The 15,211-nt window shown below is 41.5% G+C and overlaps 1 protein-coding gene and 2 pseudogenes across 6 annotated transcripts in view; 2 read left to right on the plus strand and 1 right to left on the minus strand.

The window, feature by feature from the left end:
* LOC125343374 (X-linked inhibitor of apoptosis) overlaps nt 1–13,229 on the minus strand; it is a 38,852-nt gene extending 25,623 nt beyond the window's left edge. The window contains exons 1-3 of one of the 6 annotated variants that reach the window (XM_048335755.1): nt 13,128–13,229; nt 12,738–12,862; nt 2,688–2,779 (exon numbers count right to left, since the gene is read on the minus strand). The gene's annotated coding sequence lies outside the window, so the exon portion shown is untranslated. Of the gene's footprint in view, nt 1–2,687; nt 2,780–12,236; nt 12,450–12,737; nt 13,036–13,127 lie in introns of those variants that run through there. The other 5 variants (XM_048335757.1, XM_048335753.1, XM_048335758.1 and 2 more) reach the window with 5 other exon arrangements.
* Nucleotides 732–1,186, plus strand: LOC125342971 (annotated as a pseudogene).
* Nucleotides 13,230–14,280: 1,051 nt separating the features above from the next.
* Nucleotides 14,281–14,370, plus strand: LOC125344457 (annotated as a pseudogene).
* The last annotated feature ends 841 nt before the right edge of the window (nt 14,371–15,211 follow it).

The raw sequence follows: 15,211 nt of genomic DNA on the forward strand, positions 1-15,211 counted from the left end.
TATGAGCCACTGGCACCCAGCATGCCTCAAGACTTCTGACCTATAATTTCTGCTGTAGATGTGGATGCTCTCCCAGAAACTAACTGTAGAGTACATTTATTTTTGCCAGTCTTGGGCCTTGAACTCAGGGCCTGAGCACTGTTCCTGGCTTCTTTTTGCTCAAGGCTAACACTCTGCCACTTGAGCCACAGTGCCACTTCTGGCTTTTTTCTATATATGAGGAATCAAACCCAGGGCTTCATGCATAGGAGGAAGCACCCTTGCCACTAGGCCATATTCCCAGCCCTGTAGAGTACATTTTTATAAAGACAACACTAAATATTCCCTAGGACTCTCAGGAGGTCTGGCTTACAGCATACAGGTATTAATTGTTAATGATGATACTGCATTAGTTAATGGTATAGAAGTTTCAAACATCTCAATCAGATAACAGACACTGTTATGGCAAACGTCAGTAACCTTGTGACAATGAAACCTGAAAACCAGTATAACATTGCTAGGAACTGGGGCTGGGGATATGGCCTAGTGGCAAGAGTGCTTGCCTCGTATACATGAGGCCCTGAGGCCCTGGGTTCGATTCCCCAGCACCACATATACAGAAAATGGCCAGAAGTGGCGCTGTGGCTCAAGTGGCAGAGTGCTAGCCTTGAGCAAGAAGAGGCCAGGGACAGTGCTCAGGCCCTGAGTCCAAGCCCCAGGACTGGCCAAAAAAAAGTAAAACATTGCTAGGAACAGGCAGCCAGCCTACATAGTAACATTTTCACTGTGCAGTACAGATTGAACCAAATTCTGAGCCAAAGAAAGAAAATAGTCATTCCTTTCCAGAGGTGATGACCTCCCCTAAGAACACGCCTCTCACAAAGGATCTCCTTCATCCCCTCTCCTGAAGATGAGAAGATGAAACACAAGAAGAAGCTCCTTGTTCAGATACCCAATTCCTATTTCATGGATGTGAAATGCCCAGGATGCTATAAAATCACCATGGTCTTTAGCCATGCACAAGTAGTAGTTTTGTGTTGATTGCTGCACTGTCCTCTGCCAGCCTATAGGAGGGAAAGCGAGGTTTACCAAAGGATGCTCCTTCAGAAGGAAACAGCACCAAAGCACCGTGAACCAAGAAGAATGGGAACCCAACCCAATAAACACATTTTGGATTTTAAAAAAAGAGAGAGAAAGAAAACAGTGATGAAGACGATGTCATTATAGAAGATAATGGTGAGCCACTGTAAAAGCTGTACAACACAAAGCCTGGAACCCTTAATAGAACAAATAAAACAAATTCAGTTTTGAGTCTGGAAAGAATGATTTTATTTCTTCTAATTAAGTGAGCTTAGCAAGTGGTACAACCATAGACTTTAAAACACATGCTTCAGATCAGAAACTCTCAGAACAGAACAATCATAACGTATGAAACCACCATTTGAATGTTTCCTAAGTGAGGATATCATAGAACTTGTAAATTTGGCAAGTTTAAGAACTTTCAAAACCACTGAGCCAATGACCCAGAATAAGCATTAGAAAAAGGATGTTGCAACCTTAAAATGTGATTAAAATAAATAAAACACAAAGTAGATTCATTGCTGGCTCAACTAGGGAGGATAGGGAATGGGGAAAGACTACAAATAGTTACTGGGTTTCTTGCTGGAAAGAAAATACCCTAAAGCTAGATGGTGATGATGACTGCACAAGTGTGTAAATATATTTAAAAAACACCAGCCTGTATATCTATTTAGTATTTTAGTTTTTTGTAGGTCTAAGGATTGAATGCACATCCTCATACACAGTAATAAGCATGTGTGCTGTCACCTGCAGAGCTACGTTCCCAGCCCTATGTGTATACATTAAATGAATTTTATGGTATTTGAATTATATCTAATGAAAGCTGTTAAAATACCATTGAAATAGTAATTTGATAACTGCTGTCACTTTTTTAAAGTATAAACCCAAAGGGCTCTTGCTAATATAATTATCTTTGATTTGAAAATTGTGACACTACATGATCAGAATCAAGTGAGAACAAGTGATTTCTTTTCCAAGTGGCTACATGTTTAATCTGTTGCCCAAAGCACAGTTAATTTTTCCTTTAATTATATTCTTTTTGTTTACCAGTCCTGGGGCTTCAACCCAGGGCCTGGGCACTGTCCCTGGGCTTCTTTTACACTCTAGCACATGAGCCACAGTGCCACTTCTGGCCTTTTCTGTTTATGTGGTACTGAGGAATTGAACCCAGGGCTTCATGCATGCTAGGCAAGCACTCTACCACTAAGCCACATTCCCAATCCCCTTTAATTACATTCTTCCTGGGCCTTGGACTCAGGGCCTAAGCACTGTCCCTGGCTTCTCTTTGCTCAAGGTTAGCACTCTACCACTTGAGCCACAGCGCCACTTCTGGCCATTTTCTATATATGTGGTGCTGGGGAATCGAACCCAGGGCTTCATGTATATGAGGCAAGCACTCTTGCCACTAGGCCATATTCCCAGCCCTTTAATTACATTCTTTAAATTCTAATGTGAAAAAGATTAATTGCATCACTCCTGGACATCTGAAAACTTCAGTTCTTAAGTTCCCAGTTATTTTTATTTCTTAATATACTTCTGTTACTAATTATACAAATTATACTCCAAAATATTTTTCCACTTAAAGATTCTGGCTTTTTTATTGACATAAAATCATTTTCATAACTTACAAAGAGAAGGAAAACTGTGTTCTTTGGTTCTTTGTGCTCATCTGAAGAATTTCTGCTGGTTTGCTGTTTAAATAATAGCTTCTGAAAGACTCCTGAAAAGAGGAGAAACTGTAAATCCATGTCAACAATGTTCATTACCAGGAGAGAAAGGAGGGGAATAAAAGCAGTTGGCAGATAATATCCAGAGGGCTTCCCCAGTTTAGACCATTGGTTGGAGGAAATAACAGCAGCAGAACAGGCTAAAAATAAGGTAATAACATTGCTAGTTATTATTAATTGGGGCTGAAAATTAAGGACTTTGTTGAAAACTGTTTCACTGGTGTCTATCTCTGGAGTTCTGAACCATTCAGCAATTGCTTGGTAAAAATGAGGAATGAAGGTAGGGCCTCGTACAAATAAAGGAGTACAGGTTTTTTTGTGCCGGTCCTGGGGCTTGAACTCAGGGCCTGAGCACTGTCCCTGGCTTCTTTTTGCTCAAGGCTAGCACTCTACCACTTGAGCCACAGTGCCACTTTTGGCTTTTTGGGTTGTTAACTGGAAACAAGAGTCTCACAGACTTTGCTGCCCAGGCTGGCTATGAACCATGATCTTCATATCTCAGCCTCCTGAGTTGGTAAGATTACAGAAGTGAGCCACTAGCACCCGGCTGCCTAAATTTTTTTTTAAGTGGCAGTCAGCTCAAATCCAAGCATAATGAAAAGGACCTTTATATTTCGTAAACACAAGCACATTTATTCACAATATTGTGCTGAACAGGATAGCAGAATCATCATCTTTCCTCATAAACAAACTAAAGCATAAGGATTAGTTAACGATTTGACCAAGGCCACAGAGCTGATTAGTGACATTAAAAGCAACTTATTCCGTTCTTTATTACTTGAACAGATAACTTATTGTGACACTAAGTTGTAGTACTTAGATGGCTCCACAAATGCTATGCTGAGATTCTTCTAGTGGAAGACTTTATAGGTGGATGATACTTGTCCTAGATATTAATCAGAATGAAGTATTCTTTTTTTCTTATTTTGCAATAATGTTTATCAAGCCCAGAGCTTCTCAAATGCTAGGCAAATACTCTCTCAGAGCTACGCCCAATCCTAGAATGAAGCATTTTATTCCATGCTACTTTCTAGATTTCAAGCAAGTGTTGAAACAAGTTCATTTTTGTTATTTGTTCAGGCTGGTCACAAGTTTGTGAACCTCTCTGACTCAGCCTACTGAGTACTGAGATTACAAGCATGTGCCACCACATCTAGCCTTTACACCAAGTTCTTGGTAAGATCCTTCTATACTTTTGCCTCAAGAAAAATATTTAGTTCCTAGAGCACTGGTGGCTCACACCTATAATCCTAGTTACTGAGGAAGCTGACATATGAGGATAATGGTTCAAAGCGAGCCCTGGTAGCAAAGTCCGTAAGACTCTGATCTCCAATAAGCTATTCAGAAAAAGCCAGAAGTGGCATTGTTGCTCAAGTGGGAGAACAGGAGCCTTAAGCAAAAAGAAAGTTCAGGGACAGTTCCCTGAGTTCAAGCCCCAGGCCCAGCACAAACAAAAAAATTTAGTTCTATCTGAAAGCAATTGTTGTCTACAGTATACTCAAACATTTCTTAGGTCTTTTATCTATGTATTCTTGGCCTTAAAAAGTGAAAAAGTAAAAACAAACAATAACACCAACAATAACAAAAAAATTGAAAAAGTAGCCATGCACTGGTAGCTCATGCCTGTAATTCTAGCTACTCCAGAAGCTTAGACCTGAGGATCAAAGTTGGAATCTAGCCTGAGTAGAAAAGCCCAAGAGACATTTAATCTCCAATTAATTACCAAGAAGCTAGAAGTGAAGGTGGTAGACAGCCAGCCTTGAGTGAGTGAGCCAAGTGAGAGCATGAGGACCTGAGCTGAAGCTCTAGCACCATAAATAAATAAATAATGAAAAAGTGTTCTCTATGATAGGTGACTATAAACTAATGTAGTATAACATTTAATGCACTTAATGTCCACACTTAACACTATCTACAACTAAATTTCAGTTTTAATTCCATATTATAACTTGTAAATATTGCTCCTATCTACTAACCATGCTGAAAAACCTATACATTTCCAAAATTTAAGCACTGGCTTGTCTAATTATACAGTTCACTTTTCCTTTTATGTTACCCTTGATAATAAGTAATGTCTGTAGTGTGCCTTACAATTTAGAATGCTATCATTTGTGGCATCTAAATCAACCTACACAGTATATTATAGTTCTTAGATATAATATGGGGAAACTGTGGTTCTCAGTTATTCATCAAAGGTCATGTGGCCAATAAACCTATTAGGCATGGTGGTACATACCTGTAATCCTATCACTTAGGAGGCTTAAGTAGGAGGATGGCAAGTTGGAGGACAATCTGAGCTTTTTAGCAAGACTACCTTTGTTTGTTTTTAAAAAGGGGGACAACAGGTCTGACTCATATGATAAAACACCAGCCCAGCCCTGAGCAAAAAAACCAAGGTGAGGTCCTGAAATCAAGCCCCAGTACCAGCACACAGACAAAAAAATCCAAAGAAAAACAAAAAACCAAGTAATTAAGACCAATATAAGGAAATTACTATCAGAATTATTGGTAGAAGGGATAGTCTCCTGAGGTAGGAGAAAACCTTTTTGCCCTTCTTTTCAGGCTTGAAAAACGAGGGTGAAGCCATAGAAGAAAGGTAAATCACAGCAAATATGCTGAAAGTGTGTGTGTGTGTGTGTGTGTGTGTGTGTTTTAAAGTCGGCAAAATGAATAGAGAAGGGAGTAGAAAAGTTCACATTCCATATAACTATTTACAGATACAAGAATGTACAATATTGGGGGGAGTGCAAATTAGTACAACTACTTTGGAGAACAGTATGGAGGTTTCTCAAAAAACTACCCTATGACCCAGCCATACCACTCCTAGGCATCTATCCTGAACAGCAGGTCCCAAGATATCAAAAAGACATTTGCACTTCCATGTTTATCGCTGCACAATTCACAATAGCCAAAATATGGAATCAACCCAGATGCCCCTCCACAGATGAATGGATCCAAAAAATATGGTACCTATACACAATGGAATACTACATAGCGATTAGGAACGGTGAAATATTGGTATTCGCAGGGAAATGGTCAGAACTTGAACAAATAATGTGGAGCGAGACAAGCCTAGAACACAGAAAACAAAGGGGCATATCTCCCTGATATATGACTGTTAAGATGGGGTGACAGGGAGACAGTAGAGACCAGGTCTGTGAAACCAAAAACTTCTTGTCAAATGGTATTTCCCACACGATTGGGTCAGCGAACCAAACAACTACTCAACATATAAAGGTCAAAAATTGATCTCTCAGTGGAATACAATAGCTCAAAAGCTATGTATGTACATTCATATAAGACTACTGTCAACATATTGTCTAATGTTGACATTACATTTAAAGCCCTAGGCGAATTTCCTTTGGCGTAGGCCATGTGGCTACTGTATATGTTCTTGGTACATTGTGTATTGTATATATGTCTACCTGACCTAGGGAAGAGAAAGAAAAACAGGGTGTAAGATATCACAAGAAATGTACACACTGCCCTACTATGTAACTGTACCCTTTTTGCACAACACCTTGTCAAAAAAATTTTGTTTAATTAATAAATTTTAAAAAAATTCCTTTGTTTTTGAACTAAATAAAAAAGAATGTACAATAGCATCATCTCTACTCAGTTTAAACAAAAATATAGCCTTAAAAATATCTGCCTTGTACAGGATGAGTGGAAAGTGGGTAACAAAAAAATAGAGTAGAGGAGGCCCAACAGCTGCAATGGACACTGATGAAAGCAAACTAAGCAACTCAAGGGCAGCAGACGCAGGGAGAGATATGATAGAAAAAGGAACAGATTACACTAAGCAAAAGGAAAGAAATGTACATATCACTAGACCTGGAAGGAATTGTTTTATTGCTAATATTCATAGAGTTCATAAACATTGTAGACTAGAATGATGATGTCCATCATTGGGAAAGTTTAAAAAAATGATGAAAGCAAGATGGTGGGTTGGGGAAAGGAAAGGTGGGAGAAAATGAGGAAGGAGGTAACAAGTATGACAATAAATATACTCACTATCTTAAGTATGTAACTGTTACCCATCTGTACATCATCTTGACAAAAAAAAATCCACCTTGGGGTAGGGATGTCCCTTAGCTGTAGAGTGCTGGCCTAGCATGCATGAAGCCCTGGGTTCAGTTCCTCAGCACCATATAAACAGAAAAAGCCGGAAGTGGAGCTATGACTCAAGAGGTGGAGTGCTAGCCTTAAGCAAAAATAAGCCAGGGACAGTACTCAGACCCTGAGTCCAAACCCTGGGACTAGTAGGTAGGTAGGTAGGTAGATAGATATAGATATATATCCACCTTAATTCATTCTGTAAGACCTTTGACCATATGAGTTCAAACTATTTCCAGCCAGGACAATCTTAGTACAAGCAAACCTCACCTTTCACTATGACTCACATCCTTGGAAGTACGCTATAAAACCCAATTGTGATGAAGTCAATCACATATAGCCTTAACAAAATTGCATACTACACTCTAATAAAATATCAAAAGGTATTAAATCATATAGCTACAGTAAATACAATAATTAAAATTAAAGAAATTATGTCTTGTCCACCTTGCATTCCCCACCATGTTCTCAATTTCTTCTTCCTTTGAGGTATTTATTCCAAATAAATTTGGTAAACACCATATCAAAAGAGTCTATGGGTTTTGTTTTGGGTTTTTTTTGGCCAGGGCTTGGACTCAGGGCCTGAGCACTGTCCCTGGCTTCTTTTTGCTCAACACTAGCACTCTGCCACTTGAGTCACAGCGCCACTTCTGGCTTTTGCTGTGTATGCAGTGCTGAGGAATTGAACCCACGGCTTCATGCATGCTAGGTGAGCACTCTGCCACTAAGCCACATTCCCAGCCCTCTATGGCTTTTTTGTACAATTAATACATGAATGTTTAGAACCTTTGGAGACAAGTAGCCCAAAGCTATACAAATAAAAAGTTTAACATGGAATAATACACAAGATAAAACTGTATTTTGAAAGACAGATGGCACAGGAAATGATCAGTATGCAATGCTGAATAAAAGAAAACAATATCCATACAATGATTCTAATCTTATGATTGTAATTCTTTACACAATTCCAAATTTCAATTTTCTATAGTAAATACATATCTCTCTTACAACTGAAAATACTCAACGTACATTTTGGGTGTTTTGAATTTACCAGAATAAATGTATCAAACAAGTCATGAAAAAGAAAAATCCAGTGCTAAGAGTAACAGTCCCCCAGTTAACTGGAAAAAAAAATCAAATCCAATCCAAGGTACTTCCTGCTGTACCACATGGTATTTATTAAATTCAGTATTCATGTTTTAGTTTACTACTACTGCCTCTGTGTCCTGAAATGTCCTTACATGATGACTTTAAATAGTGCTAACAGATTATGTTTTATAATACTATTACAAGATTACCCCAGACAGATGAAAATTTAAGAATTGACAGCTCATGGTAACCTTACAGCTTCAAAGTAACAAGGGCATCTCTAATCACAGCTATCTATTTTTTTGGAGACAGTATCTCACTATGTAGACTGGGCTGCCCAAATGCTTTTGCTTTTTTTGTTGTTTTGTTTTTGCTTTGTTTTGTTCTGGTCCTAGGGCTTGAATTTAAGGCCTGGGCACAGTCTCTGAGCTTTTTTGTTCAAGGTTGGCACTCTACCACTTGAGCCACAGCTTCACTTCTGGCTTTTGTGCTAAATTGAAAGTAAGAATCTCATGAACGTTCCTGCCCAGGCTGGTTTCGAATCTTGATCCTCGGAGCTCAGCTTCCTGAGTAGCTAGAATTATGGGCATGAGCCACAGGCACCAAACTGACCCGAACTCTTGATCCTTTTGCCTTAGCCCCTCAGGTGCTAGGATGACAGGTATGTAGCACCATGCCCAGCAACATATTCACCTCTGCAACCATACCAGTACAATGTGAGCACATAGTGGGTACTCTATAGATGTTTATTTTATGTACCATCGCTTTTTGTAGTTTGTTACCAGACTTAAAAATAAAATTTAGCCAGGTGCCAGTAGCTCATGCTTGTAATCCTAGCTACTCAGGAGGCTGAGATCTGAGGATCACAGTTCAAAACCAGCCTAGACAGGAAAGTCGGTGCGACTCTTATCGCTAAAGAACCACCAGAAAACAGGAAATGGCACTGTGACTCCCATCGTAGAGCACTAGCCTTGAGCTGAAGAACTCCAGGATAGCACCCAGGCCAAGCCCAGGTCAAGCCCCACGACTGACAAAAAATAAATAAATAAAATGTAAAAAATAGTAAAATCTTACTACTTTGCATTTGGGGTCTCCAACTACTTAATATAAAGAAAACAATGTTTGCAATGAAATGTATGGAAAGCACTCAGGTTAATAAACCATTTCAAGTACTAAATAAATTACTAGTACATTAATTACAATATTTCTTGCTCAGTGAAATGGGCTTAACTTTCAGCATTACTTTGTTAGGCTACCTGGAAACTGAATGCACTAGAAAGCAATGAAATTTACAAGTGTTGGGCAATTCACTCTTTCATCTATAAGTCATAATTAGCCTACCTACAAAACAAAGAACAGAGCTCCTAATCAATGGGGACCTTACCAGTATTAACTTTTTTTTCAGTGCTTAGGAATTGAATCAAGGGCCTTGTACATAACAGGTAAGCACTCTGCTACCGAGCTACATTCTCAACTCCTTAACCTCTTAAAAAATCATTTTTAAGGACTGGGAATATGGTCTAGTGGCAAGAGTGCTTGCCTCATATACATGAAGCCCTGGGTTCGATTCCTCAGCACCACATATATAGAAAAGGCAAAAAGTGGTGCTGTGGCTCAAGTGGCAGAGTGCTAGAAAAGAAGCCAGGGACAGTGGTCAAGACCTGAGTTCAAGACCCAGGACTGGCAAAAAAAAAAACCTAGAGGCTCATGTCTATAATCCTAGCTACTTAAGAGGCTGAGATCTGAGGATCATGGTTCAATGCCAACCCAGTGAGGTAAGTCCACAAGACGCTTATGTCCAATTAATCAACAAAAAGTAGTAGGGGGGGGGGGACTGGGAATATGGCCTAGTGGTAAAGTGCTTGCCTCGTATACATGAAGCCCTCAGCACCACATATATAGAAAAAAGCCGAAAGTGGCACTGTGGCTCAAGTGGTAGAGTGCTAGCTTGAGCAAAGAGAAGCCAGGGACAGTGCTCAGTCACTGAGTCTGCGCTCCAGGTCTGGCAACAAAAACAAAACAAAACAAAAAGTGGTAAGAGGGAATGTGAATGTGGCTTAGTGGTAGAGTGCTTGCCTAGCATGCATGAAGCCCTGGGTTCAATTTCTCAGTACCACATAAACAGAAAAAGCCAGAAGTGGCGCTGTGGCTCAAGTGGTAGAGTGCTAGCTTTGAGCAAAAGAAGCTCAGGAACAGTGCTCAGACCCTGAGTTTAAACCCCAGGTCTGGCAAAAAAAAAAGTGGTAAGAGAGGCTGTGGGTCAAGTGACAATGCTCAGGTCCTGAGTTTAAGTCTCAAGATTTGCACAAAATAAATAAAATTAAGACAATTAAATAAAATATTATTTTTAATACCAAGTTCCAGTGGCTCACACATTTAGTCCTAGCTACTAAATACAATGAGATCTTGAGGATCAAAGTTTAAAGCCAGTGGGAGCAGAACAAATAATTAGATTCCATCTCCAAAAGTAACAAACAAAAAGCTGGTCATCAGTGGTTTGCACTTGTAATCCTAGCTACTCAGGATCCTCGCTACTGAGATCTGAGGATCAGTGTTCAAAGCCAGCCCAGGCAAAAAAGTCCATGAGATTCTCATCACCAGTTAGCCACCAAAACCCAGAAGAGGAACTTTGGTTCAAAGTGGTAGAGCACTAGCTCAGGGACAGTGCCCATCTCTGAGTTTAAGCCCCAGGACTGGCACGTTAAAAAAAAGTAACTAGGAAAAAGGGCTGGAGGTGTCGCTCAAGTGGTAAGAGTGCCAGTCTAACAAGCACTAGGCCCTGAGTTCAAACCCCAGTACACCAAAGAAAAAATCATTTTTATCTACAAAGATTCTATAATTCATACTTCTTTTACTGACACATTTGCTGTTTTGCATAGTTTACTACATTATTCAATAAGCAAGAAACAACTTATTTTTGAAAAAAACACAGACAACTAACAATTTTACCATCTTACATTAATTAAGAGCAGTAGAGTAAATCCAAAGGAGAAATATGAGACCAATAATCAAGCCTGATATCAGTTGAAATCATTAGTCAGTGATATGTAAGTGGATATATGTACATACCAATGATATATACTTACTTATGTTGACACACACGTATGTACAGTTTAAAACTGATGGCTCAGATGTGTAAGGCTAGCTACTCAGGAGGCTGAGATGTTAAGCTCTTGATTCAAAGCCAGCCTGGGTAGAAAAGTCTGTGAGAGCACTAGCCTTGAGCACAAAAGCTCAGGGATGGTTCTCAGGCCCTGAGTTCAAAGTCCAGTACTGACACCAACAAAAAATACCAAATTATTTTTCATTATAAAACCAATACTTGTTGATGGTAAAAAAAAATTAAAAGCACATAGCACCTCGTTTGAAGTATAAAGTAAAAAGATTCTCATCCATTTGCTCTATAGAATCCTCCACTAGTATTCTTTCCTGTGTATTTTATAAGAAAACATTTGCGCAATTATAAGGATTGCACAGGCTTCTATCCCTGTGTCTGTGGATATAAACCTTTTTAATCCATTTGTACGTCTTAAATGGCAGGGAGGAAATAAAAAAACCAGCATTAGTTTCCGTGCAGGTTCAATACAGAGTAGTACAGTTTTCAGGAGTGTTAAACCAAATGCACTTAATGTTTCTGCTTAGAGGCTATGTGAAGCAATAGCAGAAGAGTGGTGGAATGGAAATCAAACAATCTGGGTTCCAATCTAAGTAATCTGGCAGCCTGAGGCAAGCCATGGAATCCAGAACCTCCCCTTCTGCTTTGTAAAACAAAAGGGCTGGGCAAAGATCCTTTGCAATTCTATTATAAGATGTTATAATTCTAAAATGGCCGTCTGTAACAGTGTTCTGTAGAACTGGCTAGAACAAATGGTATTTGCACGAAAAAAGAAACATTTCCGATGTGCAATGTTATCAAAGAGTAAATTCTAAGAGTTATTAACTGTCGAGGTTTAGTTGTGATAGAAGTAGTGACAATTATGTTTGGATAAAAGTAGTGGATTATTAAAATCTGATTTTCTTTACAATGCTTTGGCGGGTTTTTTTTTTGGGGGGGGGGGTTGTAGGTGGAGAGGGCTATTGCTTAGTTTCAGTAATCACCCTTTTCCCCCCTCAAACCCCGCACCCTACAAAACTGAATTGTATTGAGCAGTTAAAATCACGAAACGGGGAAGTCTATTGCCATTTGGTGATACAGAATATGCTGGGAAGGTTGAGCCAGGGCAAGAGAAGGTTGGAAAGAATTACCCGCTAATTTCCTCTTCCTGAAGCTCTTGATTCACACGCCCTTGGCCAGACACATACCAGCCAGCACCCCACAAGCCACAGGCAGCAGATTGGGGACAGGAAGAGTGGGGAGTCCCCTTTGATATTAAAAAAAAAAAAAACCTCTGACTCTATTTACCTTAGTTGTCACAAGGTCTAAGAAGGCTGACCCAAGGGCCTCGTGCCCCCACCCCCACCCCCGCCCCCGCCCCGGCCTTCCCCCCGACAGTCCCGGAACCTCCGCCAAGGGCCCCAGAACTGACTTCCCCCGCCAGCGGCGGGCGCGGCCTTCCCGCCCTCCCCAGCTACGCGGGAACGGAAGTGGAGGGAGGGGTGAAAAGAGGAGGGGAGAGGAGGAGAGGAGGAGAGGAGAGGAGGGGAGGGGGAGGAGGAGAGGAGAGGAAGGGAGGGGGAGGAGAAGAGGGGAGGGGAGGAGGGGAGGGGAGGCAAAGTGGGGGCAAAGTCTGCGGGAGCAGTACCCACCGCGCCTAGAGCCGGCCCCAGCCGCCTGTGGCGAGCGGCTCGGTCCCGAGGGGAGGGTCCCGGAGGAGGGGCGGCCCGGACCCCAATCCCGAAACGTCAACTCTGCTCAACGACCGGGCCCCGGACTAAAAGAAAGAAACGGAGGTCTCTTCGTCTCCCTCACTCGCTCGCTCACCAGCAGGTCCGTCCCCCCGAAAAAAAGCCAGAGTCCCAAACGAAGTACGTCCACTTCTGGGCCTCAAAGCGACACCGGGGAGCGTCCGTCCTTGGGCCAGGGCCCGGCCAGGCCAACTCCTTCCCCCCCCCCCCTCCCGGAGAGGTCGGGCTCCCGCCCAGCAAAGCCCCTCCTTCTCCCCCCTCCCCTCCGCTCTCCGCCATTTTCAAGCTTACCCTCTCGGCCTATGCGTCCCTAGATTAGCTCAGCAACCGCTCGGGGCGCAGCCAAGGCCACGCCACTTCCCGAAGGCGGAAGGGGGTAGCAAGAAAAAAAAAAAAAAACACCTTTTCACACACCCCCAACCCCCCCCCATCTCGAAACCATAACCTGACTAGCCGGCGCACATGCGCAATGGTACCTTCCCAGTCCCCGCCCCTAGCTCAAGCGTTTTCCCCTTCCACCTTAGAAGATGATTGTCCTCAAGGCATTTTACCTGCTGAACTCCGGCCAGGGAGTGGGAATAAAGGTGAACAGATGGAAAGGTGTAGGTGGGGAATGAGCATGTGACGCTCTTACTGTAGAGCAGGCTCTGTGCTACGCAAGGAACATATTCTTTGTTGTAATTTCGACCACACTGTAAGGTAGGCACGCTTATTAAACCCATTTCACAGACAAAACTAAGGCACAGACATGCTAACGATCCCAGTATCACTCAGATGTTAAAATAAGTTAACTTACTACAATCTGTTCAATCATGTCTTGGTCTTTTGACTAAAATCATGTGTAGGGTGTTTCCAAGCAGGTAAAAATGAAACAAATGACAAATAGACTGAGTAGTATCTGAAACAAAAATGAAAATTAGTAGGAAAAAGGAAAAGTACATTGGAAAAAAATATGAGTCTGTACACAAAATGATGGTCATATCCCTGGGCTTAATTCAAATATGCCGTATGTTTCAGGACCCTGCATTTAATGCACTGAATAGTTCATTTCAAGCAGAACATTTTCATAGTCAAACAATGCTACTCTTCTCAAAAGGGTTCTAAAAGATTAAAAGAAAATAAAAATTTGGTTTCAGTCGTTGAGGTTTTGCAACACATTATCCCTTCTTTTTTTTTTTTTTTTTTTGGTCAGTCCTGGGCCTTGGACTCAGGGCCTGAGAACTGTCCCTGGCTTCTTCCCGCTCAAGGCTAGCACTCTGCCACTTGAGCCACAGCGCCGCTTCTGGCCGTTTTCTGTATATGTGGTGCTGGGGAATCGAACCTAGGACCTCGTGTATATGAGGCAGGCACTCTTGCCACTAGGCTATATCCCCAGCACACATTATCCCTTCTGATGACTAGGTGTTGTATATGTAGGTTGTTTTATCTACTAAGTTCTTACAGGAAGACTATACTTTCAGGGATCATTTCTATAGTTTGTTACTAAATTCTTACAGGAATCTAACTCTTTATCCCTCAGTTCTTAAGATGTGGTTTTACTGTGTACAGGCTGCCCTCAAATTTCTCACCTCAAGCCACCCTCCTGCCTCAGTCTCACAAGCAGCTGGGACTATCATCCCCATTTTTTTTTTTTTTGCTTTATTTTATTTTTTTGCCAGTCCCAGGGCTTGGACTCAGGGCCTGAGCACTGTCCCTGGCTTCTTCTTGCTCAAGGCTAGCACTCTGCCACTTGAGCCACAGTGCCACTTCTGGCCGTTTTCTGTATATGTGGTGCTGGGGAATCGAACCCAGGGCCTCATGTATACAAGGCAAGCACTCTTGCCACTAGGCCATATCCCCAGCCCCAGTCCTCACCTTTTGACTTTGGAGTCAGTTCTCCATTTTCCTAACAGTCCCCATTTTTAAAATGAGAAAATTAGACTAGGTGCCAAATCCTAGCTACTCAGGAAGCTGAAATCTGAGACTTAGGGTTGAAAGTCACATTTCAGGATAGATGCCTAGGAGTGGTATGGCTGGTCATACCACTCCTAGGCATCTATCCTGAACAACAGGCATCAAGATATCAAAAAGACATTTGCACTCCCATGTTTATTGCTGCATAATTCACAAGAGCCAAAATATGGAAACAACCCAGATGCCCCTCCACAGATGAATGGATCCAAAAAATATGGTACCTATACACAATGGAATACTACATAGCGATTAGAAATGGTGAAATGTTGATATTCGCAGGGAAATGGTCAGAACTTGAACAAATAATGTTGAGTGACACAAGCCTAGAACACAGAAAACAAAGGGGCATGATCTCCTTGATAGACGACTGTTAAGGTGGGGGGAGGGGGAGACAGTAGAGACCAGGTCTGTGAACCAAACAC

This window comes from Perognathus longimembris, chromosome 28 (genome assembly GCF_023159225.1).
Source record: "Perognathus longimembris pacificus isolate PPM17 chromosome 28, ASM2315922v1, whole genome shotgun sequence".
In the NCBI taxonomy this organism is placed as follows: domain Eukaryota; kingdom Metazoa; phylum Chordata; class Mammalia; order Rodentia; family Heteromyidae; genus Perognathus; species Perognathus longimembris.